Below are 24,121 nucleotides of genomic sequence, written 5' to 3' on the forward strand. Positions count from 1 at the left end.
GTTAATACCAGTTTGCTGGAGAATATATCTGGTGCTTGTTTTTCCAATCTTGGGATACTTCACTTAGTAGTATGGGTTCCAGCTCTAACCAGGAAAATATAAGGTGTGCTATATCACCATTGTTTCTTAGAGCTGAATAGTACTCCATGGTGTACATATACCACATTTTATTAATCCATTCTTTGATTGATGGGCACTTGGGCTGTTTCCACAGCCTTGCAATTATGAATTGTGCTGCTATAAACATTCGAGTGCAGGTGTCTTTTTTGTAGTGTCACTGGATCATTTGGGTAGATGCCCAGCAATGGGATTGCTGGATCAAATGGTAGATTCACTTAAAACAGGACCCACACCTTTCACCTCTCACAAAAACCAACTCACGCTGGATAACAGACTTAAACCTAAGATATGAAACTATTAGAACTCTAGAGGAAAAAGTTGGAAACACTCTCCTAGACATCGGCCTGGGCAAAGAGTTTATGAAGAAGTCCCCAAAGGCAATCACAGCAGCAACAAAAATAAATAAATGGGACATGATCAAACTACAAAGCTTCTGCACAGCCAAAGAAATAGTCATGAAAGTAAACAGACAACCTACAGAATGGGAGAAAATTTTTGCATCCTATGCATCCGATAAGGGACTGATAACTAGAATATACTTAGAACTCACGAAAATTAGGAAGAAAAAATCAAATAACCCCATTAAAAAGTGGGCAAAGGACTTGAACAGAAATTTTTCTAAAGAAGACAGAAGAATGGCCAACAAACATATGAAGAAATGCTCAACATCTCTAATCATCAGGGAAATGCAAATCAAAACCACAATGAGATATCACTTAACCCCAGTGAGAATGGCCTTTATCAAAAAATCTCCAAACAATAAATGCTGGCGTGGTTGCGGAGAGAGAGGAACACTCCTACACTGCTGGTGGGACTGCAAACTAGTTCAACCTCTGTGGAAAGTTTACTATTTTATGATTCAAATAAAAACTAGTGATTATTGTTTCTGGGACCTACTATTTTCTCCCTGTTGGAATTATGACGCTCTCCCATTTCTATTCATTTGAGGCATCTGACATTCTCTATGGTTTCTAAAAGATTATCACTCATACCTCTGAGATCACATCTAAAGTGTTGTCATCAGTCTATAAAATAGGGTGTACAGAGCTAGAACTTAAATTATTGTAAATTAGAACTCTGTGTCTCCTAATCTCCTCCTGCCCCAACCTTTGGTTTAAGTTTCTTGTTTATGATGCAGAATTTTCTCTTCTTAATAAGAAAACCATCTTAGCTTGCTGTAAAATGGAAAGAAAATGGGAATTCAAATCAATTAATTCAAATACTTATTCAATATCTATTTATTAAAGTATAATTCATGAGAATTATAGACTAGTTGGGGCAAGCATTATAAACACCAAAGTAAAGGCAGAGTGTGGTAAGAGCTATGTCAGAGGCATGGACATGGTGCCATGGGGAAACAGAGGAAGGGCAGGTTTCCAGCTGGGAAAAGTAAAGAAGACTTCTTGGAGGAGGTAGATTAGGCTTAGCTTTGCAGATTGGAGAAAGGCAGGAGGAAGAATATTCCAGGCAAAAGTTCAGCCTTTCTTAAATATAATTTAAAAACATAAAAGAATTTCTGTTAACAGGATTTTTGTCAGTTAAGGAGATGGTAGTCAAATAACATTTCAGGAAAAATCAGATATTGTTCCAACATTTTTGGTTTCAGTAAATAATACCTCCAATTCCCCTGTCACCCACCCTAAAGCTCACCATTGACACTGCCTTTCTGTCATCCCTAGTCTGCAATCACCAAGGCCTGCTCAACCTAACTCCCATCTCCCAAATCTGCCCATTGTTTGTCATGCCCATTGCCACCACCCAGTGCCACCTCTTTCTCCTGAACTGCTGACACAGCCACCTAACCAACCTCCCCACCTCCACTCTTGCCACCTCCAAACCACTTCATACACTGTAGCGAAGTTGTCTCTCATAAAATCATATTTATCAACCCTTGGCTTAAAACCCTTCAGTGGTTTCCCATTGTCCTTAAACACAGTGGGCTATTGTTTTTTTTCTCTTTATATGCCTCTGTGTTTTGTTTGGTTTTTAATGAGTAAACATAATTTTTTAAATATACAAATTGTTTGGAAGTCAGTGAGTAATACTGGAAATAAACTATGATTTAAAGTCAGGGAATCTTGATTTGCGTCAAAGTTCTGTCACTTAAAATGTGTGACCTTGGGCAAGTAACTTAGCCTTTCTGATCCTCTTTTTTTCTTATCAGTAAAATGGGGGTAATAATAATCCCTATATAACATACTGGTATAAGGATTAAATGAGATAATGTATGTGGAAAAAACATTCAGTAAACTAGCCCCATTCATAGCCCCATTATGCAAATATTGCTTAATAATAATATCATCACCTAACAAGAAACATCCATGATCAGGTAAACAAACATGACATTATTTAGGACATCAAAGAGTCAGGATGAGCTAAATACTTGGAATCAGCCCAGGTACAAAAAAATTGTTTTAAATGAATTATGTTTAATATACAGTAGATAAAACAGTTCAGGGCAATGGAAAAATTGAGCCAAATGCTAAAGATTTAAGGAGTAAACAGAATAAAAGGTTAATAATCACTTACTTCTAAAGGAGCTGGTATTGTAGTATATTTTTCTTCTTAACGGTTTCATTTTATGACTTTTTACAATATTGCACAATGTTACTGATATTTTGGAATTACTTGTAAAACTTTTAATATTAGTGTCAGTATTTTTAGCAGACGATTATTATTTTTCTTTAAATGGGCTATTTCAAAAGATTTGCTGCATTCCTGTGATTTAATAATATTATAGCTAAGGACAAGGGTTTATTTTTCCTAAAGGACTAATGCTCAATTTAATAATGGAATTCAGCATGGAAAAATTAGGGTTTATTTAACAGAAATTAATTTTGTGGCTTAAAAAGAAAACAGAAATGCATTTACTTCATCAAACAAGGGACGTGTACTTGGAAAAATTTTTCTCCATGTGACATGAATATCAAGCAGATTGAATTGATGAAGCAGCATTTAGCTAACTGTGCTACTTTTCCTCTTTTATATTCTCTCTGCCTTTAATTCAGGTAACAGTGGGAAGCTGGAACGTGGCCATTTTCCTACACAAGCCCCTTGTGCAGAAGCCCTTTCTCAACCGCAGCAAAGGAGTTCCTCTACTGCCATCTAGTGCTTCTTATGAAGGCCTTCACCAGTTTTCATCAGATGAGCTAGTTTATATTTAGTTCCAAGTGTGGGATGGAGGGAAATGGAGGTGGTGGGGTGGCAAAAAGCTAAAACTCTTTGAGACTGCTTTTAAAATCTATTGCATTAATTAGTAAGAGGGGCTGAGTCACAGACAACATATTATGGGCTTCTGAGCTGGATGTTTCATTTGCCTTTTTATATGAGACACTGAATACTTTATAAAGACCCGATGGAATTTCAGGTTCAGAAGACGGATGAGGGAGGTTGAGGTTGGCAGCTTTTCATTTTTTAAATCATTCCTCATAATCATTTAAAAATGTACTGACATTCACAAAGTTGCCCAATCCAGAGAACTGGAAGTCATCTTTGACATTTTTCTCCTCCCTCATGTGTCCATCATTCATTCAACACAATAACACACACATGCACACAATTGATCTCTAAAAGTGTGGGTTCTAATGCCCTATGGATGGATCTAAGTCTCTCAGATCCATCCACTTTCTCCATTACCATTGAGACTACACCTAAAATAACAGAAACACGAGTTATAATCATCATTTACCCTCCTAATGTATCTCCCCATATCCTATATTCATCCAGCAACCAGAATAATCTTTCTTAAAAAAAAAAAAAAAATTCGACCATGGTACAGTCCTGCTTAATGTTCTTTGGTGATTTTATTTCAATTTTAAAATAAATTCCAGACACTTTAATGTGCCCTAAAAGCCCTTACATGCTATGACCTAGGCCAAGCTGCCAATCTTCATCTATCCCTGCATCTATGACACCAATCTCTGTTTCTCCAAAGAACTATGCTTCTTGTCACCCCAGGGCCTTTGAACAGGTTGTTCCCTATGCCTATTCTGTGTTCCCCTTGCACCCTTCAATCCTTCATTGCTGCACTAATCCCAAATCATTTTCATACTTTGTTATCTAATATCTATGTCTAAACCTAAATTTTAAATTCTATGAAGTTAGTTACAAAGTCTGTCTCATTCACTTCTATATTCAGGCCAAAGTAGGCAATTAATAAAGATTTGATGAATGGAATAAAGAATTAATTATTGCCGCCTACAATTTTTGGTCGTTTTAAAAGTGCTCCCTGCTTAAACAATAAGCTCCTCAAAGGCAAATAGTCTTTTAATTTTAATAAGACCTAATGTTGGAGACAGTCACAGGGATGACTCAGACATGACTTTACAGCATAGTGGAGACAGAGCATGTAAACAAATAAGTACAATGCAACATTTAAAGGTGCCATAATATGCAAACTGAGCACATTTCTCTGGAAACACAGAGGAAGAAGGGGTTCATTCAGCTTGGCTGAATCTGGGTCAACATGTCAGAGAAGATGAAATTCAAGTTGAAGTTCTGAAGGACAAGGAAGAGTTCACAAATAGCAAATAGGCAAAGGATGATCAAGGAAGTAAGGTCAGAGACATGAGGGAAAAAATGCAATGGTTCTAACGTAGGAAAAGGATGGGGGTTTTTTATCTATTTCTTCACAGGAACCTCTATCACAGTTAATTAAATACATTCAACAGGCATTTCATCAACATTCGTGATCCGACTTTTGGAGAATGGTGAGAAATGTGGAAATAATGTGTACAGTAATTTGGTAAGTCAGAATAAGAAACTATTAAATAAATAGCATAAGTTCCTTCCATCTTTAATAGTCAACAACATTGGAATGATTATACTTGATACTGCTTCAAGGAAATGCCAATAAAAAATCTCATTTCTACAATCTAATGAAACGACTCAAAGAGCTGGAAAAAGAAGAACAGACCAACCCCAAACCCAGCAGAAGAAGTGAAATCAACAAGATCAAATCAGAACTAAACGAAATTGAAAACAGGAAAGCTATTCAGGAGATTAATAAAACAAAAAGTTGGTTCTTTGAAAAAATAAACAAGATTGACACGCCGTTGGCTAAGCTAACGAAAAGCAGAAAAGAGAAATCTCTAATAAGCTCCATCAGGAATAAAAAAGGAGATATCACAACTGATCCCAAAGAGATACAAGATACAATTTATGAATACTACAAAAATCTTTATGCACACAAACTGGAAAATGTGGAGGAAATGGACAAATTTCTAGAAACACACAGCCTCCCTAGGCTCAACCAGGAAGAAATAGATTCCCTGAACAGACCAATCTCAACAGCTGAAATAGAAACAGCAATTAAAAATCTCCCTAAAAAGAAAAGTCCCGGTCCAGATGGCTTCACACCTGAATTTTACCATACTTACAAAGAAGAACTAGTACCTATCTTGCAGAAACTATTCCACAACATCGAGAAGAACGGAAACCTCCCCGACACCTTTTATGAAGCGAATATTACCCTGATACCAAAACCAGGAAAGGATGCAACAAAAAAAGAAAACTACAGACCAATATCCCTAATGAATATAGATGCAAAAATTTTCAACAAAATCTTAGCTAACCGAATACAGACACTTATCAAAAAAATAATCCACCACGACCAAGTGGGCTTCATCCCAGGGATGCAGGGATGGTTCAACATACGTAAATCTATAAATGCAATTCACCACATAAACAGAAGCAAAAACAAAGATCACATGATCCTTTCAATAGATGCAGAAAAAGCTTTTGACAAAATTCAACACCCTTTCATGATACGAACACTTAAGAAAATAGGCATAGAAGGGACATACCTAAAAATGATACAAGCCATATATGACAGACCCATAGCCAACATCATACTGAATGGGGAAAGATTGAAATCATTCCCACTTAGAACTGGAACCAGACAAGGCTGCCCACTATCTCCACTTCTGTTCAACATAGTGCTGGAAGTCTTGGCTACAGCAATCAGACAGGAAAATGGAATCAAAGGTATCCAAATAGGGGCAGAAGAGATCAAACTTTCACTGTTTGCTGATGATATGATATTGTATCTAGAAAACCCCAAGGATTCAACCAAGAAACTCCTGGAACTGATCAATGAATTTAGTAAAGTCTCAGGATACAAAATTAATACACAGAAATCAGAGGCATTCATATACGCCAACAACAATCTAATTGAGAACCAAATCAAAGACTCAATTCCCTTCACAATAGCAACAAAGAAATTAAAGTACCTAGGAATATATTTAACCAAAGAGGTAAAAGACCTCTACAGGGAGAACTATGAAACACTGAGGAAGGAAATAGCAGAGGATGTAAACAGATGGAAATCCATACCATGCTCGTGGATCGGCAGACTCAATATCATCAAAATGTCTATACTACCCAAACTGATCTACAGATTCAATGCAATACCTATTAAAATCCCATCAGCATTCTTCACAGATATAGAAAAAATAATTTTACGCTTCGTATGGAACCAAAGAAGACCCCGAATATCAAGAGCAATTCTAGGCAACAAAAACAAAATGGGAGGCATTAATATGCCAGATATCAAACTATACTACAAAGCTGTAGTAATTAAAACAATATGGTATTGGCACAAAAACAGGAATATTGACCAGTGGAACAGATGTGAGAATCCTGATATAAAACCATCCTCATATAGCCATCTCATCTTTGACAAAGCAGACAAAAACATACGCTGGGGAAAAGAATCCCTCTTCAATAAATGGTGCTGGGAAAACTGGATAGCCACCTGTAGAAGGCTAAAACAGGACCCACACCTTTCACCTCTCACAAAAACCAACTCACGCTGGATAACAGACTTAAACCTAAGATATGAAACTATTAGAACTCTAGAGGAAAAAGTTGGAAACACTCTCCTAGACATCGGCCTGGGCAAAGAGTTTATGAAGAAGTCCCCAAAGGCAATCACAGCAGCAACAAAAATAAATAAATGGGACATGATCAAACTACAAAGCTTCTGCACAGCCAAAGAAATAGTCATGAAAGTAAACAGACAGCCTACAGAATGGGAGAAAATTTTTGCATCCTATGCATCCGATAAGGGACTGATAACTAGAATATACTTAGAACTCACGAAAATTAGGAAGAAAAAATCAAATAACCCCATTAAAAAGTGGGCAAAGGACTTGAACAGAAATTTTTCTAAAGAAGACAGAAGAATGGCCAACAAACATATGAAGAAATGCTCAACATCTCTAATCATCAGGGAAATGCAAATCAAAACCACAATGAGATATCACTTAACCCCAGTGAGAATGGCCTTTATCAAAAAATCTCCAAACAATAAATGCTGGCGTGGTTGTGGAGAGAGAGGAACACTCCTACACTGCTGGTGGGACTGCAAACTAGTTCAACCTCTGTGGAAAGCAATATGGAGATACCTTAAAGCGATACAAGTGAATCTACCATTTGATCCAGCAATCCCATTGCTTGGCATCTACCCAAATGATCCAGTGACACTCTACAAAAAAGACACCTGCACTCGAATGTTTATAGCAGCACAATTCATAATTGCAAGGCTGTGGAAACAGCCCAAGTGCCCATCAATCCAAGAATGGATTAATAAAATGTGGTATATGTCCACCATGGAGTACTATTCAGCTCTAAGAAACAATGGTGATATAGCACACCTTATATTTTCCTGGTTAGAGCTGGAACCCATACTACTAAGTGAAGTATCCCAAGAATGGAAAAACAAGCACCAGATATATTCTCCAGCAAACTGGTATTAACTGAGTAGCACCTAAGTAGACACATAGGTGCTACAGTAATAGGGTATTGGGCAGGTGGGAGGGGGGAGGGGGGCGGGTATATACATACATAGTGAGTGAGATGTGCACCATCTGGGGGATGGTCATGATGGAGACTCAGACTTTTGGGGGGAGGGGGGGAATGGGCATTTATTGAAACCTTAAAATCTGTACCCCCATAATATGCCAAAATAAAAAAAAAAAAAAAAAAAAAAATCTCATTTCTGAGGCTCCTTCCTTAATCAAACCAGCTTACATTTGAAATCTCTCTGAAAGAGGGTTCTGAACTCCAGCTAGAGGTTTACTCATAAAATTAAACCTAATTTCCACCCTCAATAAACACCAGTCTCTAGAAATATCTTCAAGTTGAGACTCCTTTTTTTCCCTAGCTTTCTGTATTTCTGGCCTGAGAGGATGACATTCTCTTAACTCTCTGCTAGCACTTCTAAACCAATCCTCAACCACTCTCCTTTGAAAATCAAGTCATACCTTCGCAGCACCTTTTACTGCTCCTTGGCATGCCATTACCCAAGAATAATAAACATCAGATTTCTCTATTCTTGACTATTGTTCCGAATTCAAAATATAAATATAGATTCATCAGTTAATTAGCACTTAAGAAACCTCGTCTCACCCTAAATCGCTTTTGCTTAGAATTAAGTCCTAGGAATCCAATCCCTAAATGTTTCCTCAACTTTTGGAGAATTGAAAATGTTAACAAAGGAAGTCAAATTGTTTATATTTCAAGAAGAGAAATGTTTAGTACTACACATATATTCTTAATCATCTAAATAAGATACAAGGAAAATCACTGAATTGCTGCTTATGAAAAAAAACATTGGAGGAAGAGACCATATTTATGCAAAGTTTCTCTCTCTGAAATAGCAGACTAAGCTTTTAGGACCAGCAAGGATCAAGAGCAAATTACAAAAGTTTGACTCTTTGCTTATATAATGATTTTAAGTAAACAGAAAATAATCAAAAGCCATAGTTATGGGTTTCTCATGTAAAGAATTTCTACTGTTTTCATATTTAATATTCATCATTCCTATGCATGGTTTGATTCTTGCTTCTTCATGTCTTGTTAATATTAGTACAGTTTATTACTGAAAGTATAGTATATACTGCACTAAAAACTAGACTCTCACGTTAATGTTTCGTTCATGTCTATGTGTGAGAATTATCTTTCTGTGCCTAAGAACCTTAGGGTAAGCGTCATCATTCCTGCTCTAATTTTGAAGCACACTCTCTTTCAGTAGGAATGGGTCTTTTACAACATTGAAGGGATCTCAGAGGAGATGACTGAGAGAACAACTGAGCACTTGGGATAGGATTGGAATGAGTGTCACGGGCAAGAGTTCTTGGCCCAGCTGGCTCTAGGACTTCGGGCAAGTCCCTTGAGTCTAGACCTGAAAGGGGAAGGTGGCCCCAACCCTTCTTCTAGCCTCAAACCACCAGGCTATGCTTCTGATACTTAGGCTAGAAATATATTCAAGATTTACCCTTCAGCTGGAACCAATAGCTAAAATGGAGAAGTACTTTAATGATTTAAGAAGCTACTTGGTTGTCATGAAAAAGTAATTTTGTTTCTTCCAAACCCCAAGATTATTATGGAGATTTTTCTGCTGAGTCTTATTTTAAAAAGGCATTATGCACATCAAGACTGACATAGCCATAAGGAATTGTAGAAATTTTAATATCTGTTGATGTGGATGAGAAACTAAAATTTCCATATTTAAAACTGTCAGATGACTTTTAAATGGATCACATTAAATTACTGTCAGGAATGTTCAATATTTTCTCATCTATATACGATTGTTTCTTGGTACATAAAAGCTGCAATCTGGTTTCTTTGGCTACATGGCGATTTTTTTTCACTTTGTCCCCAGCTTGCTACCAACTTGTCCCAAAAGCAGGAGGACCAGATAAAATGATTTCATGTGTGTTTGTGTGTGTGAAAGAGAGAGAGAGAGAGAGGGAGTAGCAAGGTAAGATGATATCTTGGAAAGGTATATTTTTAAAATAAGGTTATTTCCAAAAAACTATATGAGCTTTAATGACACATATAAAAATATTTGGAATGGGAAGCCCCAAACAAATAATCTTTTGTGCAATGACCTTCCAGAAGAATTTTTGGTACATTTATACAATGTAGCAGTTGGGAGTCCAAACATCAGGATTGATTTCTTTTTCACCTAACAATACTATAAATATATAATCTGCCTTAGCCCTCCTAGGCCAAATACAAAAAGAAAAGAAAGAAAAAAGAAGGAAGACAATTGGGACATTATTGTGAAATAAGTTAAAACATTTCTAATTTCTGTTCAGAATGCAATATTCTGCAGGACTTAAGGAAAAGAATATCATTCCTGAAAGAACTATAGAAATAATTTATAAAGCAAACTAGCTGCACCTTACACTTAGTCTCATATTTTTTTGTTATCATATTTTCCCCCAACAGATCCAAGCACAGTTCTCAGCACATATTAGGTTCAAATATTTCTTGATTGAGGACTTGCTAAAAGTAATAATATCCAAGCTTAATTAGCAAAAATATCTAAATACCAAGCTAGAGAGAAGATTAAGGAATGTGATAATTTTTACAAGAGACAGAGGTAGAAGGGAAAGAAGGAATGAAAGAAGGAAAAACATCTTCATCCAATCTGGAAAAAAATAGAGTAGATTCTATGTTCTTAGGCTCAGAAAGGAAAATGGAAGCAAGGGATTTAGTGTTTATTGAATATCTATCATGTGCCAGATACTCTGCTAGGTTTTAAGATTTTTAAAAATTTAACCTATAGCTACTTCTATCTTCTCTCTGATGTAAGCAGACCTCAGAGAAACAGAAATCAGAGAGAATAAAAAGAAAATTATTAAGTTAATATCAGAGCCTACAGAAGTCTTACCACTTAGCAAGACTGAATCCTCAAAGTTATGTATAATTTCCTAGGGATATTTTACACCAAAGTAAACTTTAAATGTCTGATAAAACATTCTTTAATTAATCATACAACTAAGCTTTAAAGTTAAATAATACTAGGTACAGCCCATATATTTTTATTACGGCATTTCATTCTTAAAAATATATATTTGCTAGTGATTTTTAAAGGCTAATTATTTTAATAGAGTTTCAGAAAATGTAAAAAGTGGAAAAGAGCTTCTCTCTGCCTTAATCAACCTACTTAATAGTATGGCAATCTGTCATCCCCTGGTGGTAGGATATATAAATTGCAGGGAAATGGCTGAAAACAGTAGGTTACAGAAGACTGTGTGCTCATTAAAACGTTGATAATTCTCACCTCTGCATGGTAAGTTAATAGATAATTTAAATGTATTTAATTTTCATGTCTGTATTTTATAATAATTACATATTACTTGGGTAAATAACAAAGAAAAACATAAGAATCAAAAGAAACTAATGGCATAGAGAGGCAATAGGGAGAGAAAAATGGCATCCAGCCTTATTTCTTCATGGTCTGGTTTTAAAGAAAGACTAAATAAAACTTCAAAAAATGTCTGAGGCAAAACACACACATGCACACAGGGGCTTGAGTGCAGGATAATAGGAAAGAAGAAAATACAGAAAGATAAACTCAAATGTTTCAATGAATTATCCCACCACACCAAGAGTCGGGGGAAGCAGCAGAGCCAGCCACATGCATGTATGGGCACAGAGGAAGAAAAGGAACATCATGGTTATTTAAATCAGTTTTTCTCATGAAATCTTTGGTTTTAGCTGGCCTAAGCACAGCAAATGCATTTGTGCTTTTATTTCACAGTATTTGCACTCCCTAATTTTGATAGTTCCTTCCACACCTCCACATACAGTAATTTAATAGAGGATGTTGTGCTGGTCTTCTCTCACTTTCTATAAACATGGACAGCTCTTTTTCACCACATGGCTTTTGCCCATGCCATTCCATCTGGAACAATCTAGTGTCCTATGCTCTCCAATGTTTCCCCAAAGCTGGCTCCCAGTCAGTCTCCAGGTGTCAGCTAACTTGTCACCTCCTCTGACCTCTTGCTGATCACCCTCCTCCCTGACCACCCTCCTCCCTGATCACCCTCCTCCCTGATCACTCTCCTCCTTGATCCTCAGTAACTGCAGTCACACCACCATACACCCCCCCACACTTCCCTCAACTATCTATCCCTAACTAAACCCCTGAATCATCATCTTCATAACCCTTATCAAAATTTGTAATGACTTTATTTATTTTTGGGGGGTTTTCTTCTGCCCCCTTCATTTGAATATAAAGTCCACAAGGGCAAGAACAGATCTGTCATCACAATTGTGTCTCCAGTAGACATGGTTGGCACTCAAAAAATATTTGGGAAATAAATGAATGGTGTCAAGGTAACCTAGTACAGTACACAGAGCAGGAATTATTATCCCCATGTCATAGGTAATGATGACATGGCTCCAGGGATCTGCCCCAAATCACACAATCAGGAACATGAGTTAGGTCTTTTTACTCAGGCTGCCTTCTAGCTAGGTGACACTGGGCACTTTAGATAACCTCTATGCTTCTGTTTCTCCATCTGAAAAATAAGGAATAGAATATAACCCTACTTTGTGGTTGTTATGAGAATTAAGAAAGGTTTACAATTTATTTCCATTGGCAAATACTTAATTTCACAGAAAAATATAAGAGTCTGATACTAGATCACAGATCTTGATGAAGGCAATAGCACTGATACCTTAATGTGTATGGGATAGGCTGTGCCGAGGACAATTGGGAAATTTTGCAGCACAGGAAAAAAAAAAAAAAAAAAAAAAAAAAAAAGGTGCTGAAGGAAAGGCCAGGACATTAGAGGCAAGCGGGCATCTCACAGTTTTGCATCTAGGCGGCTGTTAACCAATCATAACCTAGGTACCCTCTTGGTGTCCGTGGAAATTGGCTTGTTGATAAATCTTGAAAATTCATTTATGAACAACAGATGTTGCTAGCTAGGGTCTGTACTAAGAAAGGACTCTATTTTCTTTAGCCATCATATCTGGAACTACAAGAAGGGCTTTTGCTTTATTCTGCAGTGCAGGCTCTGACCACTAGAGGGAACTGTTCCACCAGTTGTGGGATAAATTGACTCAGGACTCCACGTTCTTGTGGCTGTGATTTGCAAAATACACTCTCCGGGCCTCACAGTTGTGATGATGGAAACACTCAGGTTCACCAGAATGTGTCCTCAGAGGCTGATTTCCTTTCTGAAGCTTATCTTGTGAGGCAGCCGAGACTGCTGTCCTACTTAGTGGGAGTGATAAACAGAGTCCTCACAGAAGCAGGTCAAAAGTATAAAATGCACCACCAAAAAATATTCATTTATAAAATACTCACTGGGTGCCAAATTACATAAAACAGGAACCTGGAAGGATATTGGCCCAGTGATTTACAGTGGGTCAAATGGCCTCTTGGGCCCTGTGCCAACTAAGACCCAGATCTTGAGTACTGCAAAGCAGGATGTAATTTATGAAACTGGTATCCCCAGTAAGTAAGTAAGAGCAAAATTGGATAAAATTCCTTTGGAAAAATGAAAATTTTCCAATGGGTTTTGTGAGTAGTTTGTGCTCTCAAGCATACTCTGCTCTCTCCCGTCCTTCAAAGCTCAGGCCACAAACTTAGAAGAATGAGCCAACATGATGGGGGAGAGAGGAAGTGACTTTAAAATACCTATAGATCTTGGAAGTTTTAAGATTTACAGATCCTAAATAAATAGCAAATAATTATTTCCGTGTTTCAAACTCATAGCTTATTGATTCATTCAGCAAAATTAAGTGCCTTCTATCCACCAGAGATGGTTCTAGATACTAAGAAGTGTATACAGGGCACAGGTACTGAATCATTGTTGCTTTTTTTTTTTTTCTTTACTTAACTTTTTCTAGTTAAATGTTTTATTTGAGGTTGTAGATATACATTCATTTGTAAGAAATAGGGCTCCTATGGACCCTTTCCCCAGATTCCTCCAATTGCAAAACCATGGTAAAATAGCACAACCAGGATATTGACATTGACACAGTCAAGATGCAGATATTTCCAACACCAGAAGGATCTCTCTTGGTGCCCTTTTATAGACACACCCACTTCCCTTCCCCTATCCCTGTCTTAACCCCCAGCAACCACTAATCTGTTCTCCATTTCTGTAATTTTGTTGTTTTGATATTGTTATATATTATAAATGGAATGGTACATAATGCAACTTTTTGAGATTGGCTTCTTTTCCACTCAGCATAATTCTCTAGAGATTCATCCAAGTTTTTGTATATGTCAATACCTTATTGTTTCTAGTTTTTGTGCATTACAAACAAAGCTGCTATGAACATTGTGTACAGGATTTTATGTGAACATAAGATTTCATTTCTCTGGAATAAATGTCCACGGGTACAATTGCTGGGTTATATGATAGTTGCATGTTTAGTTTTTGTTTGTTTTTTTATTTGTACAAACTTATGGGGTACATGTGAAATTTTCTTACATGTATATAATGCATATTGATCAAGTCAGGGTATTAGGGTGTCCGTCACCCAAGTACAATACATTTTTGTTAACTACAGTCACCCTATTCTGCTATCAAACACTGAATTTATTCCTTCTATCTAAATATTTGTACCGTTTGCCTCATTTCTCTTCCTCCTTCCCCTCACTCACTCACCCTGCCCAGCCTCCATATCACTGTGATACTAGCTTCACAAATTAATTGGGAAGTTTCCTACTCTTCTATATTCTGGTATTAATCCTTTAAATATAGGAAACATTACAAATAACTCTATATACATAAATTTGTAAAACTTAGATGAATGGATCTGTAATTGCTTCTATGAACAAATTTCAGTGACCCCATATTTTTTTTATAATCTTGCTTAACTACTTGAGATTTTGAATTATTTCCTAGAAATGGTGAATTTTTGCAAGACAAAGGAGCTGAGACTCTGAAGTCTCAGACTTCACAACCTTCTGAAGTCTCAGTCTCCCCTGAGCAGACTTGCTGAGGCCATGACTCACCATCCCCCACAACCTGCCCTCAATGCACATAGCCCCTTGTTAGTTACACCAAGACCTGCCACAAGGCACATGCCCCTCCTTTAAAAGCCCATGATCTTCATTAGTTAGAGAGAAGGGTTTGAGGCAGCTTCTGTCATTCTCCCAACAAGGCATCTGTCATAGTAAAAATTCCTTTCTCCTTGGCCATCCACGGATGTATTTTTGTGCAATAAGCAACTGGACCCAGGCTGAAACCCCCTTGTAGTTTCAACAACAATTATGGGGGCTCCTCAAGGATGACATTGTTTATGGTTTGGTGGCTGCAGAGCAGGGAGAGAGCAAAAGTTTCCCTCAGCAGCTGCCTGACCATATTTGCGGGAGGTCAGCTTTGGACTCTCCTATCACCTCCACTGTCACTGGCCTCCAAAGCATCGATGATTGCCTCCTGATTGCCTCTGAAGAAAGGATCTCTGGATTTTGGCATTTGCTTCTGGATGGGTGAGTGCTATTTGAAGGTACTGCACAGTGGGGGATGCCCCTCTCAATTTGGGGAATTCTGAAGGAATTCCCATTTGTTTTGGGTTGGATAAGCCCCAACCATCTGTGAGAGTGGGAACTAACCTAACTATTTTCATTTGGCTCTCCCAGGGGTTATTAGGTGAAACTGCAGTTTGTTTGTTTGAAAACTCTTGAATTTGTCTTTATATCAAGTGTTTATCTGTATTGGTGTGTGGCATGTAAACGTGGAGTCTGTTAAGCTCTTGGTCTCTATTTTCTTTTTGCCTACTTTAAATTTGCTGTTGATGGTATAAGCACCAAGGACTGGGTAGTTGAAAGACACCCCTGATGGTAGTTTCTTTTGCAATAGGTTCTAATTTCTGAAAGGTTAAAAGATACCTCTATCCCAAAGTCTGGGAGATTAGATCAGCTCCTGTTGGACCTAATGAGCAACATTATGGAACAGGGATAATGCAAAACTGATTATGCTGTGGTTACTGGCCAAAAGGTAATGAAGGCACAAGCCCTACTGCCTGAGACATCTGAAAATATATACCTTGGATATCTAACTTTTCCTTTGGGGATTTTCATTTGCCTGGCAAAACAACCCTTTAGTTAAGATCTCTCAATCTAACTGCCTCTTCTGCTAACGTATCTCACTGCTAGATCAGTTACCTAAAATTGTTTTCATGAATGACTAGGAAAATTTTAGGGTAAAGAGTCCATCTGCGGAACACTAAGCCAATATTTCCTGAGAGAGATCCCTAATGGGAATGGGTACTTCTTTTGATATACTTTACTACCTTGGTGGGGAGAGGGTAGCAATTCAACAACATGTACTAAAAAGTTCCAGTTACAAGTCCAACAATTTTGTTCTTCCTCATACCCCAACTATGTCCCATTTCAGTAGGAAGCATCCAGATAGCTCAACATCCTAATTCCCCAAGATTGAGGAATGAACTAAAAAGAAGAAGGGAATTGTAACCAGCTCTGTGAACAAATTTCAATGGCCCCTATGTTTTTTTTTTTTTTAGAATCCTCTCTCTTAACTAACTTCGTGAACTTTTGAGTTATTTCCCAGAAATGGTGGATTTTCTGTGAGACAAAGGAGCTGAGATTCTGAAGGTCCCTGGGCAGACTTCCTGACACCAAGATTCACCATCCCTCACAACCTTCCCCCAATGCACATCACCCCTTGTTAGTTACACCACAACCTGTCCCAAGGCATGTGGCCCCTCCTTTAAAAGCCTGTGATCTCTTTAGACAGAGAGATGGATCTGAGGCAGCTTCTCTCATTCTTTGGGCAAAACATCTCTCATAATAAAAATTCATTTCTTCCTTGGCAATCCTCATTGTATCTTTGTGCGATGAGTAACTGGACCTAGGCTGAAACCCCCTGCAGTTTCGACAACAGATCAATTTCTCAAATGGCACAAACTACACAACTCACCTAATATGAAGCAGATAACATGAATATACATATAAATATTAAAGAAATTAATTCCTAATTATAAAGTTTCCAAAACATAAATCTCCAGGTCCAGATGGTTTTGTGGGAGAATTCTACCAAATGTTTAACGAAGAATTAAAAAACAATTCTACACAATTTTTTCAGGAAAAGAGAAGAGGAAGAAAAAATGTGTCAATTCACTTTATGAAGTTAGTATTACCTGATGCCAATTTTATTGATGTTTCCCCCTACTCTTTGTGTCATTGATTTTTCTATTGTGTTTCTTTTCAATCTTCTTGATTTCTGCTCTAATTTTTTATTTTCTTCCTTCTTGATGCTCTTCTCTTATGAAGTTCTTCAGGTGGGAACTTGGATTATTTACTTGAGACTTCTTCTAGTTTGTTCATTAGTGCTATAATTTAACTCTCAGCATTGCTTTGGTTGTGTACCACATATTTTGATATGTTGTATTTTATTTTCTTTCAGCTCAATATATTTTCTTATATTTTCCTTAATACTTCCTCTTTGACCCATTGTCTTAGTCAGTCTGTGTTGCAATAACAAATATAGCATAGACTGGGTAATTTAACAACAAACATTTAATTCTCGGAGTTCTGGAGGCGAGGAAGTCCAAGATACATGGGCTGGAAGATCCAGTGTCTGGTGAGGATCCACTTCCTGGTTTTCAGATGGTCATCTTCTGACTGTATCATCACATGGTAGAGAGAATAGAGAGAGGAGCAAGCTTTCTCCTGTGTCTTCTCATAGAGACAATAATCCCATTCATGATGGCTCCACCCTCATGACCTAATCACCTCCCCAAGTCCCCATCTCCAAATACTATCACATTTAGGATTAGGTCTTAGCATACAAATTTAGAGTAGACACATTCATTCTATAGCACCTATCAATTATTTAGAAGTATAATAGTTTCCAAATGTTTGGAGATTTACTTGTTATGCTTTTCTGTTTCTGATTTTTTATTCTACTGTGGCCAGAAAACATAGTTTGTTTGATTTTAATTATTTTCAATTTGTCAAGGCTTGTTTTATGATGCAGAATATAATTATCTTTGTACATGTTCTACTGGCACTTGAAAAGAAGGCATATTCACCAGTATAGGGTAGAGTGTTCTATGAAAGTCAAGTAGATCTTAAAGGTTAATGGCATCATTGAGTTCTCCTTGTTATTCTTGCTAGCCATTGTTTCTCTGTTCATAGAAGTCTTAGAATTGCTTGCTTAGAAGCAGGAAAGAAAGTAGTCAGTGTTCAGCTTCTAACTTCTTAAATAAGCTAATGGAGTACATTTTGAAGACAAGAAAGCCAGGTCTTTTATTTCTAGTTTGCAAGAGCCAAACTTTGTTAAAAGGGAGAAAAATACTTTTACTGACTACAAAGAGTTAAAACATAAAGGATTTGAGTATAGAATGTTTAGTGTAATGCATAGAAAGACAGGATATGTGATATGATATGGATGTGATATCCCACCAAATACGATATGGCATTCCTCCCAGACATTAGGGAGGCAGGAAAGACAGTTAGACATCGGTGAGTATCATCTCCCCCAGAATTGAGACGTTTGGTGCAAAATGTAAACCCCTAGAGGAGGACCTAAGGACAGAAGAGTCTGCTTTATACTGAAAAAAAAAAGAAGCAAAAAAAAAAAAACAAACCCCATTAATGAGTTTGCTGTGTGCCCTTATAAGCCATCATAAGACGGATTCAAAGGAGTAGAAATGAAATTATAGCACACTTAAGTGGAGAGCTTTAGTGTCCCTGGCTCTTCATGGTCAGCTCCTATCCAGCAGTTCCTGCATGCTACAGAGGGGACAGAGAGCTGAGAAAGAAGGGGGACAGGATGAGGGGCACACAGAGTGCAGGACCTGAAGATCAGATGGCATGGCTACAGCCAAGGGCAGCAGTGGCAGGTGCTGGTGAAAGACAGAAGGAGGAGCAGGGCCCAGTAGGATGAGATACTCAGGTAGAGGTCAACCCAGGCCGGAAACCTCACCTCTCCTGCTATGCTACTATATAAGCTTCCCCTTGTACCCAGAAGCCATCATAACAAGTAAAGCAGCACAAAGAGGAGGAGAACAACCGCCAGGTAGACAATAGCAAGGAGTTAGAGGAAGGGGTAGAATCCTTGGGAGGAAAGGACACCCCTGAGAAAGAACTTGAATTTTGAATCAACCATGTTTAAATTCTAGAAGACTAAATTATAAACCAAAAGAAAACTGAAGGGGCAAAATTTATTGTTTATTATTTGTTTGCTTGATTTGTTTAGTTTTGGTTTTCTTCTCTCTCTCTGCCTGCCATCATTGAAATAGGGGCTTATAAACAATTGAGTTCAGCTATAGAGGGGTTAATAAAAAGAATTACATGTTCACAAATATGAGGTTTAGAGGATATATAAAAGTCCTGCTTAAACTTTGGGTCCTGGAATGGACTTTGATGGGCACCTAATCTAATTCACATTATGTTGAAAGGAAATAGACTGAGAATGGGGAAATAATTATCTCAGGATCACAGAGCCAGTTACTTCCACATCTCCAAGGCACCCAGACTTGTGAGCATTCCACATAAAGGGCCACTTTCACCCATAGTAATTGATGGTGGAAAGCACAGGGTTCAATAGATGCTGCTATTTCAGACTTGCAAGCACACACACAACTCCTCCACGGTTGGAATGAACCCACCAGCTGCCAATGGCTGCGTGAGGCCTTTCCCCCAGCTCTTCGCTCTCAGTGCTAATTCCCTTTGTTGTGACTTTCAGCTTTCTGCAGTGCCAGCCAGTCGTGACTGGTTGTGGCATCTCTAACAAAATGTGTTGGATTTTGTTTTAAAAGTCCCATGGTTGCATTTCAGAGCTAAAAATAGAATTATGTTGCATCATCTGATATTTTCAGATGATCAGAGACACCACTCTCCTCCTTTTGGAAAATAACAGAGGAAAGTGGATTTTAAAATTCCATTCTTTGAACAGCCCAATTCAGAGAACAATAGAGTCATTTCACAAGCATACTTCAACTGTATACACTCAGCCCATCGCTCATTTTCCCTGATCGCATGGGCTGCTATAAAATACAGAACCAAATGTGTGTGACCCACCTGGAAATGAATGAGTACATTATTTAGCCTGAATGAGTGCGTGTGTGTGCTACAATAGTGGGTGCATTTTAACTGTCACCTCACACTTGGTTTCATTTTACTTTTCTCTAGCCATATCTTTACTATGACTTCTATACCTATGTTTAAATTTTATTTTACATAATTACGTATCTTCGTAATCCAGCTTACAAAGAAGATAAGGGTATTAATTAATCAATGTCCTTGCTTTCATCAGCTTCAAATTTTTATTTACCCATCTGCAAATTATTCGCCCCAATTACATCTATGAGGAAAAATAAAAATAAATAAGGAAAAATCCTGCTATTGAGGTTAGAAAGCACTTTTCACATAATAACTAAAAAATGTTGCAGACAGGCTATGAACATGGATGACAGCATCAAATAGATACATCAGTGGTGCATTTGTACTCTGTCCATGTGAATGGAACCTCAATTTAAGGTCATAACAAACCTTAATATGGTGAAGCCAGAGTGAGATTTAAGCTCATTAAGATCAGGGAGCACATCTTCTTTTAATAAGTACTTTTACCCTCTTTACATATGGACTCAGTCAAGTAAAACAGCACAGTAACTATTTTCAAATGAAATATGTTAATATGTAACCTACTCTACAAAAATAAGGACCTTAAGAAGCTAAATAAGGCCTGGCGCGGTGGCTCAAGCCTGTAATCCTAGCACTCTGGGAGGCCGAGGTGGGTGGATTGCTCAAGGTCAGGAGTTCGAAACCAGCCTTAGCAAGAGCAAGACCCCGTCTCTACTATAAATAGAAAGAAATTAATTGGCCAACTAATATATATAGAAAAAAAAATTAGCCGGGCATGGTGGCACATGCCTGTAGTCCCAGCTACTTGGGAGGCTGAGGCAGAAGGATTGCTTGAGCCCAGGTGATTGAGGTTGCTGTGAGCTAGGCTGACGCCACGGCACTCACTCTAGCCTGGGCAACAAAGTGAGACTCTGTCTCAAAAAAAAAAAAAAGAAGCTAAATAATAATACCCATGTGAAATATGAATAATTACCTGAAAACCTGTAGCAATTCAAATCCAATTTAAGATGAACAAATTTAGGATGTCTCAAATTCAAGTTGGGACAGTCCCTTTGCTCTTGGCAAACTACAAAATAACTACTAGATTGCCTCCCTTTTTATCATATACCCAATTTAGGGGCTTGCTTGGACAGTATTTGTACTAAGATATATAATAACACCATCTAGAATGTAAGTCAGAGTATCCAAAAAGTTCTCTCTTTTGTGATTCATCGCTTTAAAATTACAAGTTCCAATTCATGTTAGATTTCAAATGATCTGTACTTTATCTTTTTTTTTCAAATGCCTATATTCCTCGGCTTTTCCTAATCAAGGAAGTGAATAGGTATCTTAGCAAGAGAGGTCCTGAGGAACGTTGCAAGCACTACACTATGCTTTGTTGAGTGGGTTCAGAATAGTTTATAATATATTATCATAAAAACAGATTGACATCAATAGCATAATTGCTGCATGAATAATCTTAGAACAAGTGAGACCTTTCAAGGCGTTTTTATTATAAGCAATCATTATGCTCACCACATAAAACTAATGCCTTCTGGGAATTATTTTTTATAAGACTCAGCTTTCTCTGGTTTATATTTCTTGGTTTCAACGAGAGATATCTAAAGATGAAAGAAGCTGACTGTTCTGGCTATAGGGATAATACTGTATGTAGCCATTGGCGATTTGTGCAGTAAATTAATGAAAACAGTTGCACATGTAATGAGATATCAGTGAGCTAGTCCTCATTATCATCATAATATTTGGCACAAAATTTCTGCATGTGAATGCCAAAGAGCATTTTAACATTAATTAAAACCCCACAATGGTACTGGATGAAAGGAATAATGTTAACCTAATTTTACATATGAGATACAGAGTCATGGAGATTAAGAAAATGACCCTGACAGATTTTTAAAAAATTATTCATAATGCCACAATGCCAACGGTGAGATGGAAATAGCCAGAGACTCCCACATCTACTGCTGTACATTGCCTTATAATGGAACAGAAGCCTGGTAATTAGGGCTTCTGATTTCTACAGATGTTTTCATTCACTCTTCTGCCCTGCATTCCCTCAGCACCCTAATGAAGTCGGTATTAATTTGCAATTGATGATTGAAAAAAATAAGAAGCTTGCTTCAATTCCTTTAGGGCAGAAACCAGTTCTTTCATTTTCTCTGAATTTCTCCATATTCCTCTAGCTTAGCTTCATGAAATGTGCAAGTGAAAAAAAAAAAAGAAAGAGAGAGTTCCTGGGTTGGCCAAACTTAAAGAGGTTTTTTGGCTCCAAACATTTTCAGTCTTTGCTATGCTTATGTACACTGCAAAGAAGGAAATATTACTTGCACATTTATGTGACCACAAAAATCTCTATTTCATGGATGTGGTCAGCAGAATGGCCTCCCAAAGTTGTCTGTGTCCTAATCACTGGAACTTCAGATGGCAAAGGGGAAACACAGGAGGAGCAGATGGAATTAAGGTTGCTCATCAGCTGACCTTAAAATAGTGAGGATATTCTGGATTATCTGCGTGAGCCCAGTGTGATCCTAAAACTGGAATCAGGAGTCAGAAGAATGTCAACGTCAGAGTAATGCGGCATGAAAAACACTTGACCAGATACTGCAGGCTTTGAAGACAGCAGGAGACAAGGACTGTGGGCAAAGGGAAGGAAAGAGATCCACCCCCCCCCCCAGAGCCTCCAGAAGGAATGCAGCCAGACTGGTACCTTGATTTTAGATTAGTGAGCTTTTTCCCTCCAGAACTGTAAGATAATAAATTTGTGTTGCATTAAGCCACCAAATCTGTGATAATTTATTACAGCAGCCGTAGGAAACTAATGCAGTGGGACCTCTGTTAACATCCTATGAACACCACCCAGAATTACAATTCTATGTTACAATTTTTTAGGAAAATGCCATTCTACCCGGCACAGGGGCCCACATCAGCCTGGAAATCAATAAATATTATAGACTGAATCATTCATTTTTATTGTGTGAAAATTGTATCCTGTTAGCCTGTCTATTCCACTCTCTGCCTGTCTTTGCATTTTGTAAGAACAATTCCTACCAACGATTTTGAATCATGAAGCAAAAACATGTTTACTTTAAATGATATTATAGTGACAGTATGGAACAGACCAATGCCCCTCGAATTTTAATGTGTATGGAAACCACCTGGTGAGTCCTCTTAAAAAGCAGGTTCTGATTCTGTAGCTCTGGCATGAGGACTGACATTCATTCCAGCAAGCTCCCAGGTGACATCAATGGTGGTGATCTGTGGCCCACACTTTAAATAGCAAAGACAAAAAGAGGACAACCCCTGTCAAACCTTGCATAGTTCCCTGCCCTGGAAATGGTTCTGTTCGCCCAGGTAGAACCAGGAGTAAACCTCCTTGCTCATGTCTTTAGGACCATTGTTGATGTTAAACATAAGACATTCAAGCAATTTAATTTAACACTTACAAGACTTGGCTTCTAGTTAATACAGTACAGTTTTAAATTATAAAATGAATATATTCTCTTGAAAGACAATTTGTAAAATAGAAGAATTTTAATCATTCACAGTTCCCATATCCAAAGATATGACTTATTAACATTTTAATGTCTTTCCTTTAAGCCTTCTTTCTTTGTAGAGATTCTATTTTACATATTTGAAATCATGTTGCATATCTCGATTTCTTATCTAACATCATATATGTACATATATCCATCTATAGTGTGGCATATTAATTTATTGGTATCAATTCTTCACTCCCCTGTAATAGAATTACACATCCACACTCTTGTTACTCTGGTGAACAATTCTTTTTCCTTCTAATAGAAATATGCCTTCATTCTTGCCAAGCTAGTGAGCAAAGAATAATTCCCCACGCCTTGACTTTGGGATTGAGCAAGTGACTAAAATTCATCAAAGGAATATTAGTGGACTAGTATTTTAAAATGTAGGCTTTATTTACTTAGATATGGCAGGGCCAACAGATCAAGAGACAACTGCCATTGAAAAGAAAGTTTGTTATACTCACAACTCCCAAGAGAAAGGGACACCCCACCCCACCAGGTGGGGTCCACATGGGAAGCCCTGGGATCAGTCAGGGGCAGACAGAGTGAGGAGAAAATGTGGACAAGTGCAGTTACCGTGGTTTTCATGGTA

General features: G+C 37.7%; 1 long non-coding RNA gene across 1 annotated transcript in view; it reads right to left on the reverse strand.

Annotated features, from left to right (window-relative positions):
• The window catches only part of LOC105876133 (uncharacterized), a 126,988-nt gene that overhangs the window by 756 nt on the left and 102,111 nt on the right, over nucleotides 1-24,121 (reverse strand). The gene's annotated exons all lie outside the window — the stretch shown is intronic.

This window comes from Microcebus murinus, chromosome 4, assembly GCF_040939455.1.
Source record: "Microcebus murinus isolate Inina chromosome 4, M.murinus_Inina_mat1.0, whole genome shotgun sequence".
NCBI lineage: Eukaryota > Metazoa > Chordata > Mammalia > Primates > Cheirogaleidae > Microcebus > Microcebus murinus.